Source organism: Peromyscus maniculatus, chromosome 11 (genome assembly GCF_049852395.1).
Source record: "Peromyscus maniculatus bairdii isolate BWxNUB_F1_BW_parent chromosome 11, HU_Pman_BW_mat_3.1, whole genome shotgun sequence".
NCBI lineage: Eukaryota > Metazoa > Chordata > Mammalia > Rodentia > Cricetidae > Peromyscus > Peromyscus maniculatus.
Window position 1 is genome coordinate 37,501 of NC_134862.1, and position 12,500 is coordinate 50,000.

The 12,500-nt window shown below is 43.5% G+C and overlaps 3 long non-coding RNA genes across 4 annotated transcripts in view; 2 read left to right on the forward strand and 1 right to left on the reverse strand.

Moving 5' to 3' along the window:
* The window catches only part of LOC121826183 (uncharacterized), a 195,285-nt gene that overhangs the window by 19,793 nt on the left and 162,992 nt on the right, over positions 1-12,500 (forward strand). The window lies entirely within an intron of this gene.
* LOC143267888 (uncharacterized) lies at positions 6,481-12,492 on the reverse strand. Its single transcript, XR_013043536.1, has 2 exons — positions 11,424-12,492; positions 6,481-7,065 (listed from the first exon to the last, which is right to left on the reverse strand). It is a non-coding gene; the product is annotated as an uncharacterized LOC143267888 (long non-coding RNA).
* The window catches only part of LOC143267884 (uncharacterized), a 5,354-nt gene continuing 494 nt past the window's right edge, over positions 7,641-12,500 (forward strand). Inside the window, exons 1-2 of the long non-coding RNA XR_013043532.1 lie at positions 7,641-8,913; positions 12,336-12,500. The exon at positions 12,336-12,500 is cut by the window's right edge and continues 494 nt beyond it. This is a non-coding gene — a long non-coding RNA (uncharacterized LOC143267884). The remainder of the gene's footprint in view (positions 8,914-12,335) is intronic.

Below are 12,500 nucleotides of genomic sequence, written 5' to 3' on the forward strand. Positions count from 1 at the left end.
GTGTGGCCTCTGGTGCTTTTTAACTCCACCCCACCTCCTGCCATTCAATATGCCCAGGGGCTTTTCACTATTGTACAAAGAGAGCATGAGGCTTTCTGGAATCCCCTTGAGCTGGGTCCCCCTTCAGCAGATGTTTTCTAGAGGGTCATAAGAAACCATGCTTCCTATGTAGACAGGGTCACATAGCCTAGCACATGGTTAATTCTGTGCTTGGGGGACAGAGCATTCCTCCAAGCCTGTCATATCTGAGGAAATCATTTTTGGAATCTGATCACATACAGGTGCACCACAGTGGTGTGACCTTCTAAGCTCTTGTCCTCAGTTTCCTCCATCTGTAGAATGGGAACAATAATACCTCCCAGGGCTGTGGTAAAGGCGAATGACAGAATCTGGAGACATGACTTAGTGGTTAAAAGCACTGATCACATCTGGCTGTTGGTGGCGCATGCCTTTAATCCCAGCACTCAGGAGGCAGAAGCAGGCAGATCTCTATGAGTTTGAGGTCACCCTGGTTTACAGAGCAAGTTCCAAACAGCCAGGGATTACAGAGAGGAACCTTTTCTTCAAAAACCAAAACCAGAAAAAAAAAAAAAAAAAAAAGCACTGACTGCTTTTGTAGAGGATTCAAGTTTGAGTTCCAGCACCCACATGGGCTTCACAACCACCTGTAACTCCAGTTCCAGGGAATCTGATGCCCTCTTCTGACTTCCAATGGCACTAGGCAAGCACACAGAGCAAACATGCAGGCAAAATACTCATATACATAAAATAAAATTTAAGTAAAACTAGAATAAAAAAAAAAAAGAATGTTGGGGTTATTTTTGTTTTGTCTCCCCCCACCCCAGGAATGATCATATCTGTGTCGTGTCCCCCCCCCTTTCTTTCTTTCCTAGGATTCCCCTGCACATGTGCGTGTGGGTGGGCTTACGCAGCGCACAGATGATGTTAAGGCCCCCTTGCTTGTGGTTGGTCACGTAGCTGTGGCTGGAATCCTAACATTTACAGTCACAAATTTCAGCTGTGTTCTTTTTTGTTTTTTGTTTTATTTTACGTTAATTTTGTTTTTGTTGTTTGCTTTTTGTGTGTAAGATGGATTACACCTTCCTTGGAATTACTGGACGGTTTGTAGTCTAAACGGCTCAATAGCATCATTATGAACCAGGTAGAATTTTTAATTAATTAATTTTTAATTTTTTTAATTTTCCGGGCGGAGCTGAGGACTTGTGTTTGGTAGGCGAGCGCTCTACCACTGAGCTAAATCCCCAACCCAAACCAGGTAGAATTTTTGTTGTGGGTGGGGCCCCATCTTCCTTCAGAAATTGTTGTTAGGAAAACTTAATCGTTATTAATATCAAAACAGAAGGTTTAAACTTTGGGATAGCCTGCCGGGTGCGGGTGGGGGTGGGGGTTATGGGCTACAGAAAAGGAGCCAAAACTACACAGGGGAAGCCCTGTGTAAAACAACCAAACGGAAAGAGGTGTGTGTGGTTCATATACTCAGTAGTGAGACTCTGTTGCAGAGAAAAACAACATTTCCATAGCCAGTGGTTATCAGTTGGAGATTTAAAAAAATGAAACAAATCATCTTTAGTCTAATTTTAAAAGAGAGAGAGAGAGAGAGAGAGAGAGAGAGAGAGAGAGAGAGAGAGATACTACTATGAACATTAGACAGCTCAGTGTGCACACAGGGTATGATATGATACTGTTCCTGTCATTCTGATTTATCTTCCTTGATGCTACACATGGTTGCTTCCATCTTGGTGAGACAATTTGAACTCTGCTAGCAAGTGTCTGGATCATAACTTCATCTCTCTCTTTCTCTCTCTCTCTCTCTCTCTCTCTCTCTCTCTCTCTCTCTCTCACACACACACACACACACACACACACACACACACACACACACACACACACACAGACCCAGGACAGCCTCTAAGGCTACACAGAGAAATCCTGTCGTCCCCCCCCCCCCAGTGCTGGGATGCCCCACCAACATCTGGCGATATATATAAAAATATATATAAAGCCTCACCTTCTCTCTCATGACTTGGCCTGCTCTGCCTTCACAGACAGCCCTCTTCCTTTGGGATTGCCAAAGTTCAGCCAGTCATCAGACACACACAGTGAGCTAGAAAATTGGGCCGCTCTCGGCCTTTTTTTTAAGGTGGGAAGTTAGATCTGTAAGGGTACTCATAGGACTGATTTTACTGTGTGCCAGAGGTTGTGTAGTGCCATGTTTTCATTTCATTTTCTTCCCGCCCCCCGCCCCCCCACAACCCCCGTCTCGTCTCTTTTATTCCAGATTTCTGTTTTCTCCCATTCCTCCCTCATGCAGTGATAAATGACTGGTGAGAAATGTCCCATGGGCCCTGATGTCCACTTCTATCCTCTGGGGGCATCAGGCAGGAGTGTGATACACAGAATTTGTTTTCTTTTGTTTTTCAAGACAGGTTTTCTCCGAGTAATTTTGGTGCCTGTCCTGTAGACCAGGCTGTCCTAAAGGCGTGCTGGAATTAAAGGCGTGTGTCACCGCCGCCGCCCTGCATTGATGCACAGACCAACAGGCAAGAAAAGTTCAAGGTTACCATGTAACCTCTTGACCTTGTGCCAGAAACTTTAGGGAAGAAAGGCTCAAGGGTGAGGCCACAGCTCCACTTCTCTACTTAGATATGCATATCTGTTGCCTTCCAGTTAAGCATTACCTTCTTGTTGTTGGAGTTGGAGAAAACCTTCCTTGTTAATTTGAATTCAGTCATTTTTAGGTTTCTGAGTGTCTCCCTATCTGTGCTCCTGACAAATTATCCCACTGCATCTCTTGTGTAAGGAATGTTGGACTCATTGTGTATTTATTTTATTTTATTTTTTTAAAAAAGAAAGAATAGGAATACAAGGAACATTTCTAAACATAATAAAAGCAATTTATAGCAAGCCAACAGCAAACATCAAATTAAATGGAGAGAAACTCAAAGCGATACCACTAAATTCAGGAACAAGACAAGGCTGTCCACTCTCCCCATATTTATTCAATATAGTACTAGAAGTTCTAGCTAGAGCAATAAGACAACAAAAGGAGATCAAAGGGATACAAATTGGCAAGGAAGAAGTCAAACTTTCACTATTTGCAGATGATATGATAGTATACATAAGTGACCCCAAAAACTCTACCAGGGAACTTCTACAGCTGATAAACTCCTTCAGTAAAGTGGCAGGATACAAGATCAACTCAAAAAAATCAGTAGCCCTCCTATACACAAATGATAAAAGGGCTGAGAAAGAAGTCAGAGAAACATCACCCTTTACAATAGCCACAAATAATATAAAATACCTTGGGATAACACTAACTAAACAAGTGAAAGACCTTTTTGATAAGAACTTTAAATCTCTAAAGAAAGAAATTGAAGAAGATATCAGAAAATGGAAGGATCTCCCATGCTCATGGATAGGCAGGATTAACATAGTAAAAATGGCAATCTTACCAAAAGCAATCTACAGATTCAATGCAATCCCCATCAAAATCCCAACACAATTCTTCACAGACTTGGAAAGAAAAATACTCAACTTTATATGGAAAAACAAAAGACCCAGGATAGCTAAAAGAATCCTATACGATAAAGCAACCCTTGGAGGCATCACCATCCCGGACCTCAAACTCTACTATAGAGCTATAGTAATAAAAACAGCTTGGTACTGGTATAAAAACCGACATACGGACCAATGGAATCGAATTGAAGACCCTGACATTAATCCATGCACATATGAACACCTGGTTTTTGACAAAGGAGCCAAAACCATACAATGGAACAAAGAAAGTATCTTCAACAAATGGTGCTGGCATAACTGGATGTCAATATGTAAAAGATTACAAATAGATCCATATCTGTCACCATGCACAAAACTCAAGTCCAAGTGGATCAAAGACCTAAACATAAATCCAGTTACACTAAACTTAATAGAAAAGAAGATAGGAAGCACTCTTGAACGCATTGGCACTGGAGACCATTTCCTAAATAAAACACCGACAGCACAAACCCTGAGCACAACCATTAATAAATGGGACCTCTCAAAACTGAGAAGCTTTTGCAGGGCAAAAGACACAGTCAATAAGACAAAAAGACACCCAACAGATTGGGAAAAGATCTTCACCAACCCCACATCTGACAGAGGATTGATCTCCACAATATATAAAGAACTCAAGAAACTAGACATCAAAGCACTGAACAGTCCAATTAAAAAATGGGCTAAAGAGCTAAACAGAGAATTCACAAAACAAGAACTACAAATGGCTGAAAGACATTTAAAGAAATGCTCAACATCCTTAATCATCAGAGAAATGCAAATCAAAACGACTCTGAGATACCACCTTACACCTGTTAGAATGGCTAAGATCAAAAACACCAATGACAACCAATGTTGGAGAGGATGTGGAGCAAAGGGAACACTCCTCCACTGTTGGTGGGAATGTAAACTTGTACAACCACTGTGGAAATCAGTATGGCGGTTTCTCAGAAAATTAGGAATCGAACTACCTCAAGACCCAGCCATCCCACTCTTGGGCATATACCCAAAGAATGCTGATACATACCATAAAGATACATGCTCAGCTATGTTCATAGCAGCACTATTTGTAATAGCCAGAACCTGGAAACAACCTAGATGCCCATCAACGGAAGAATGGATGAAAAAAATGTGGTACATATACACAATGGAGTACTACTCAGCAGAGAAAAACAATGAAAGCATGAAATTTGCAGGCAAATGGATGGAACTAGAAAAAATCATCCTGAGTGAGGTAACCCAAACCCAGAAAGACAGTTATGCACGTGATCGGTGGAATGCAGTCCTGTGGAGGAAATGTGCACCCTCACTTCCAAGGGCCAAACAAGAAGAGGGGGCGGTCAGCTGTGTGGGAACACGGTCCAAGAAGGGAGTCGCGTGAGGTGAGAAAACTCTAAGAAGAAAAGACAAGAGTCTTGGGAACCTCACTTTCTTCAAAAACACAGAGTAATTCTTGGAGTTGCTTCCATGGTCTTCCCAGGTGCGGCGGATAGGAGTGAGTTCTCTCTACATCATTCATCACAACTGCCCTTGTTTTTTGTTTATATGCCTCTGTGGGAAAACGTGTTTGCCACAAGGACAGGATGTGCAGCTTGTCCTTGTGATTGTATGCCTCCTTACTCATTTTTCTTAACCCTCAGAGTATAAATTGTCTGATGCTCTGAATAAAGTTGGCTATTGCATGGAAAAAAAAAAATATATACTTGGTTGTGAGACACTGTGTAGTTGCAGGGAATTGACTCAAGAAAGATCTCTGGGAAAGCAGCCTAACCCTAACCCTCTCAAGCCACCTACAACTTGCTGGATCTCTGAGTTTAAAGAGAGAGAGAGAGAGAGAGAGAGAGAGAGAGAGAGAGAGAGAGAGAGAGAGACAGAGAGACAGAGAGACAGAGAGAGAGAGAGAGAGAGAGAGAGAGAGAGAGAGAGAGAGAGAGAGAGAGAGAAGAGGCCTGAATGGCATGAAGTTGCCTGGAGCCCGGGGCTTACCCTTCCCCTCATAAATCAGTCCCCCAGCACTATTGTCTGTTGTGTTTATGTCTATTTATTTAATTTTGTCTGTCTGTCTGTCTGTCTGTCTGTCTGTCTGCCTGCCTGCCTGCCTGCCTGCCTGCCTACCTGCCTGCCTGCATACAGGAGTATAATAAGTTCCTAAGTTGAGTTCTGTCATCATGAAAGAAAAAGACAGGACACCGAGGGCACATAAAATGAGCAGAGAATCATATTTAGCCACAGTTTGCAAGACTCTTTTAGTAGCTGGAAAACTGCTGGTGGGTGGGAGTGAGGCTGATCTCACTCCATCTTTTCAGCTCCTTAGGGTCTCTGGATATTCTTTGTTTGGTTTGTGTGTGTGTGTGTGTGTGTGTGTGTGTGTGTGTGTGTGTGTGTGTGTGTCTGTGTCTGTGTCTGTGTGTTGTTGTTTTCCCCGGTCTGTAAATACGCATTTCTTGCCTGCAGGGAGGTGGTGGTGAATGCCTTTCATCCCAGCATTCAGGAGGCAGAGAGAGGGGCTTAGTGACCTTCTGTTTTCAGTTCTGGCCCTCTAGAGGCTAGGAAACAAAGAGAACAAAAAGGACCTTGCCTAGCATGTCACATGGTAGCTTCCATCCATCTTGGTGAGGTCCCTTCGCCAAGATGGCTGACATCATCGTGAATGCTTCCATGTTGGTGAGGTCAATAGCTAAGAAAAGTGCAGTGTACCTGAAAAGTTTAGAGCTACGACTACCCCACCCCCACCCCCCACCCCCGCCCCAGGCATGCATGCACACACACAGAGAGGCACACCCAGAGACACATAAATAAACACATTTTGAAATGAAACTAAAATGTTAAAAAGTTAACAGGAGAAGAAATTAAAAAGAGACAGAGAGAAAAATGTTGCTCCTGGAGTTTTATTTTATTTTTTGAGTTCTTGATTGATTTTTCTTTGGGGGGTTTTTCGAGACAGGGTTTCTCTGTAGCTTTGGAGCCTGTCCTGGACTAGCTCTGTAGACCAGGCTGGCCTCGAACTCACAGAGATCCACCTAAGGATGTTGAGCATTTCTTTCAATGTCTTCCAGCCATTTGTGATTCTTCTTTTGAGAATTCTCTGAAGAGCTCTTCAGCCCATTACTTATTTATTTTTTTTTTTTAAATTGGATTGTTCAGTATTTTGAGTTCTTTTTTATACTTTGGAGATCAGTCCTCTGTCAGATGTGAGGTTGGTGAAGGTGTTTTCCCACTCTGTAGGCTGTCTTTTTGTCTTACTGACCGTGTCTTTTGCCCTGCAAAAGCTTCCTCGGTTTCAAGAGGTCCCGTTTATCAATTGTTGTGCTCGGTGTCTGTGCTCCTGGTGTGCCGATGCGTTCCAGAGTACTTCCTATTTGCTCTTCTATTAAGTTTAGTGTCCCTGGATTTATGTCGACCCCCTTGGACTTGAGTTTTGTGCTTGGTGACAGATCTTTTACAGATTGACATCCAGTTATGAAATCTTTACTTTTTTAAATAAAAGAATCAAACAAATCAGAGGGCAGTGACCTGTCATTTTCATGTAAGATGTGCATTTTGTCATCCAGTTCTAAGAGAGTTCAGTGATCATGAAAGACAGAGACAGGACCCTGAGGGCAGGTACATACATGCAATGAACAGAGAATCACACTTTACCATAGTTTGCAGGAGCTTTTCATTAGGTAATGGGCCATGCTTGCAAGCTAAGAGCATTTGCCAAAATTTGCAAGCTAAGAGCATTTACCAAAAAGTTTAGAACTGTGATTCAGCCCCCCCCCCCAAGGCATGCATGCACACATACAACACACACACACACACACACACACACACACACACTCTCACTCACTCACTTTGTGTGCACATGTAGGCATACCCAGAGACAAATAAATACATTTTTGAGATTAAAATAAATGTACAGTAAAATAATGGAATAAATAAGAAATTAAAAACAGGCACAGAGGAAAACATTCCCAGAGTTACAGAAATAAAAGGAAGCCTGGTGTGGTGAGGCATGCCTTTAATCCCAGCACTTGGATCTCCGAGTTAAAAAAAAAAAAAAAAAGTAAAATATGAAAGAGGCCTGCCTGCCTGCCTGAGCCTGGTGGTGGTGGTGGTGGTGGTGGTGGTGGTGGTGGTGCAGCAGCCCTTAATCTTGGCACTCCAAAGGCAGAGGCAGGTGGATCTCTGTCCTTTCCAGGTCAGCTTGCTCTACAGAGTGAGTTCCAGGATAGGCTCCAAAGAAACCACAGAGAAACCCTGTGTTGAAAAACCAAAGGGTGGTGTGTGGGGGTGGGGTGGGGGAGGGTGGGAGATAAAAAAGGAAGAGGCCTGAATGGCATTGGGGTTTACTGGAGCCCTCATAAATCAGTTTGCCCAGCACTGCTGGCTGTTGTTTGTTTGATGCCAAGTGAATTATATTTGTGTTTATGTCTATTTATTTAAATTTAACTTTTTTATTGTTTTTTTGAGAGACAGGGTCTATCTGTGTCATCCTGATTATCCTGGGTGTGTGTGTGTGTGTGTGTGTGTGTGTGTGTGTGTGTTGTTGTTGTTGTTGTTGTTGTTGTTGTTGTTGTTGTTGTTGTTGTTGTTGTTGTTGTCAAAGAGCAAAGGAGACTTCTCTGGCGCTCAGGGGTGGGGATGTCTTTATATATTTGGGCACTGAGTCTCTTGTGTGTGTAATGTTGGACTCATCGTGCATTTTTTAAAAACTATAGATGGTGGTGAGCCACCGTGTTGTTGCTGGGAATTGAACTCGAGAAAGACCTCTGGGAAAGCAGCCAGGTTCTCTTCACTGCTGAGCCACCTCTCCAGCCACTTACTGTGCATTTTTGAAGAACTGTTATTACAAAAAGCCCGGACGGTGGTGGCGCACGCCTTTAGTCCCAGCACTCTGGAGGCAGAGCCAGGTGGATCTTTCTGAGTTCGAGGACAGCCTGGTCTATAGAGCAAGATCCAGGAAAGGCGCAAAGCTACACAGAGAAACCCTGTCTCAAAAAAAAAAAAAATTAAAAATTAAAAAACAAAAACCTGTTATTACAAGCAGTGGCTTATCACAGAGATCTGAACCCCCAGTCCCCGGGTGTGTGCCGTGACTGACACTGAGTCTGCCCTTAGCTCTCTCCTCTCCCTCCCTTCTTCTCTCCCTCCCTCGCCCCCTCTCCTTCTCCCTCTCCCTCTCCCTCCCCCCCTCTCTCTCCAGCCTCATGCTGAACTTTTGTTCCTGTTTGTTTGTTTTTGACTGTATCATTTCTTTTGTGTGTGGGTGTTTCGCCTGCTGGGCTGCCTGCATGCTCACTGTTTCAGCGTCAATTTTGGAGTTCGATTTTGTACAGCGAGACAGATAGGTGTCTGATTTCATTGTCATGATTTGTTTAGGTATTGCACCAGTTGAGACAAGAGACTGAGACTTTCTTCCTAAGCCCTGAGGGAGGGTCTAACTTGCTCCAAGCCATCCAAGCGGCAAACCCTGGTGAAAGGTGGGGGGGAGGGGACACCAGGCAACCCGGAAGCATTTTGTCCCCATCTGTCAAGTGAAAAAGAGATTTTGTGTGTGTGTGTGTGTGTGTGTGTGTGTGTGTGTGTGTGTGTGTGTGTACACGAATGTAGTGCCTTTCCAGTGACCTCTGAGGTCACTGGTATAATGACTGGGTCCCTGTACTTTCACTGCTCTGGCCATTTTGTTCAAGGCTCTCCTTGTAAGGTTGAGATAAGGTTTCTCTATCTAGTGCTGTAGGCTGTCTTTTATATCAAATAGCTGTAGGGTTTGTTTGTTTGTTGTTTGTTTGTTTGTTTGTTTGTTTTTAAATCCCTAATCAAATAACAGATAAATAAATAAAGAAATTAAAAATGAAAAAGAATCAGAAAAACTGCTGCTACAACTACCTTGTCTCAAAGAAAGAAGACAAGAAAAGTTCAAGGTTACCATGTAACCTCTTGACCTTGTGCCAGAAACTTTAGGGAAGAAAGGCTCAAGGGTGAGGCCACAGCTCCACTTCTCTACTTAGATATGCATATCTGTTGCCTTCCAGTTAAGCATTACCTTCTTGTTGGAGTTGGAGAAAACCTTCGTTGTTAATTTGAATTCAGTCATTTTTAGGTTTCTGAGTGTCTCTCTATATGTGCTCCTGACAAATTATCCCACTGCATCTCTTGTGTAAGGAATGTTGGACTCATTGTGTATTTATTTATTTAATTATTTTTTTTTTAAAAAATATACTTGGTTGTGAGACACTGTGTAGTTGCAGGGAATTGACTCAAGAAAGATCTCTGGGAAAGCAGCCTAACCCTAACCCTCTCAAGCCACCTAACTCCCCAACAACTTGCTGGATCTCTGAGTTTTTTTAAAAAAAGACAAAAAGAAAAGAGGCCTGAATGGCATGAAGTTGCCTGGAGCCCGGGGCTTACCCTTCCCCTCATAAATCAGTCCCCCAGCACTACTGTCTGTTGTCTGTTTGATCCCAAGTGATATATTTGTGTTTATGTCTATTTATTTAATTTTGTCTGTCTGTCTGTCTGTCTGCCTGCCTGCCTGCCTGCCTGCCTGCCTGCATACAGGAGTATAACAAGTTCCTAAGTTGAGTTCTGTCATCATGAAAGAAAAAGACAGGACACCGAGGGCACATAAAATGAGCAGAGAATCATATTTAGCCACAGTTTGCAAGACTCTTTTAGTAGCTGGAAAACTGCTGGTGGGTGGGAGTGAGGCTGATCTCACTCCATCTTTTCAGCTCCTTAGGGTCTCTGGATATTCTTTGTTTGGTTTTGTGTGTGTGTGTGTGTGTGTGTGTGTGTGTGTGTGTGTGTGTGTGTCTGTGTCTGTGTCTGTGTCTGTGGTGGTGGTGAATGCCTTTCATCCCAGCATTCAGGAGGCAGAGAGAGGGGCTTAGTGACCTTCTGTTTTCAGTTCTGGCCCTCTAGAGGCTAGGAAACAAAGAGAACAAAAAGGACCTTGCCTAGCATATCACATGGTAGCTTCCATCTTGGTGAGGTCCCTTCGCCAAGATGGCTGACATCATCGTGAATGCTTCCATGTTGGTGAGGTCAATAGCCAAGAAAAGTGCAGTGTACCTGAAAAGTTTAGAGCTACGACTACCCCACCCCCACCCCCCACCCCCGCCCCAGGCATGCATGCACACACACAGAGAGGCACACCCAGAGACACATAAATAAACACATTTTGAAATGAAACTAAAATGTTAAAAAGTTAACAGGAGAAGAAATTAAAAAGAGACAGAGAGAAAAATGTTGCTCCTGGAGTTTTATTTTATTTTTTGAGTTCTTGATTGATTTTTTTTGGGGGGGGGGTTTTCGAGACAGGGTTTCTCTGTAGCTTTGGAGCCTGTCCTGGACTAGCTCTGTAGACCAGGCTGGCCTCGAACTCACAGAGATCCACCTAAGGATGTTGAGCATTTCTTTCAATGTCTTCCAGCCATTTGTGATTCTTCTTTTGAGAATTCTCTGAAGAGCTCTTCAGCCCATTACTTATTTATTTTTTTTTTTTAAATTGGATTGTTCAGTATTTTGAGTTCTTTTTTATACTTTGGAGATCAGTCCTCTGTCAGATGTGAGGTTGGTGAAGGTGTTTTCCCACTCTGTAGGCTGTCTTTTTGTCTTACTGACCGTGTCTTTTGCCCTGCAAAAGCTTCCTCGGTTTCAAGAGGTCCCGTTTATCAATTGTTGTGCTCGGTGTCTGTGCTCCTGGTGTGCCGATGCGTTCCAGAGTACTTCCTATTTGCTCTTCTATTAAGTTTAGTGTCCCTGGATTTATGTCGACCCCCTTGGACTTGAGTTTTGTGCTTGGTGACAGATCTTTTACAGATTGACATCCAGTTATGAAATCTTTATTTTTTTAAATAAAAGAATCAAACAAATCAGAGGGCAGTGACCTGTCATTTTGTAATCCAGTTCTAAGAGAGTTCAGTGATCATGAAAGACAGAGACAGGACCCTGAGGGCAGGTACATAGATGCAATGAACAGAGAATCATACTTTACCATAGTTTGCAGGAGCTTTTCATTAGGTAATGGGCCATGCTTGCAAGCTAAGAGCATTTGCCAAAATTTGCAAGCTAAGAGCATTTACCAAAAAGTTTAGAACTGTGATTCCGCCGTGCCCCCCCCCCCCCACCAGGCATGCATGCACACATACAACACACACACATTTTTAAAAACTATAGATGGTGGTGAGCCACCGTGTTTTTGCTGGGAATTGAACTCGAGAAAGACCTCTGGGAAAGCAGCCAGGTGCTCTTCACTGCTGAGCCACCTCTCCAGCCACTTACTGTGCATTTTTGAAGAACTGTTATTACAAAAAGCCCGGACGGTGGTGGCGCACGCCTTTAGTCCCAGCACTCGGGAGGCAGAGCCAGGTGGATCTTTGTGAGTTCGAGGACAGCCTGGTCTATAGAGCGAGATCCAGGAAAGGCGCAAAGCTACACAGAGAAACCCTGTCTCAAAAAAAATTAAAAAATAAAAAACAAAAACCTGTTATTACAAGCAGTGGCTTATCACAGAGATCTGAACCCCCAGTCTCCGGGTGTGTGCCGTGACTGACACTGAGTCTGCCCTTAGCTCTCTCCTCTCCCTCCCTCCCCCCCTCTTCTTCTCCCTCTCCCTCTCCCTCCCCCCCTCTCTCCAGCCTCATGCTTAACTTTTGTTCCTGTTTGTTTGTTTTTGACTGTATCATTTCATTTGTGTGTGGGTGTTTCGCCTGCTGGGCTGCCTGCATGCTCACTGTTTCAGCGTCAATTTTGGAGTTCGATTTTGTACAGCGAGACAGATAGGTGTCTGATTTGTTTAGGTATTGCACCAGTTGAGACAAGAGACTGAGACTTTCTTCCTAAGCCCCGAGGGAGGGTCTAACTTGCTCCAAGCCATCCAAGCGGCAAACCCTGGTGAAAGGTGGGGGGAGGGGACACCAGGCAACCCGGAAGCATTTTGTCCCCATCTGTCAAGTGAAAAAGAG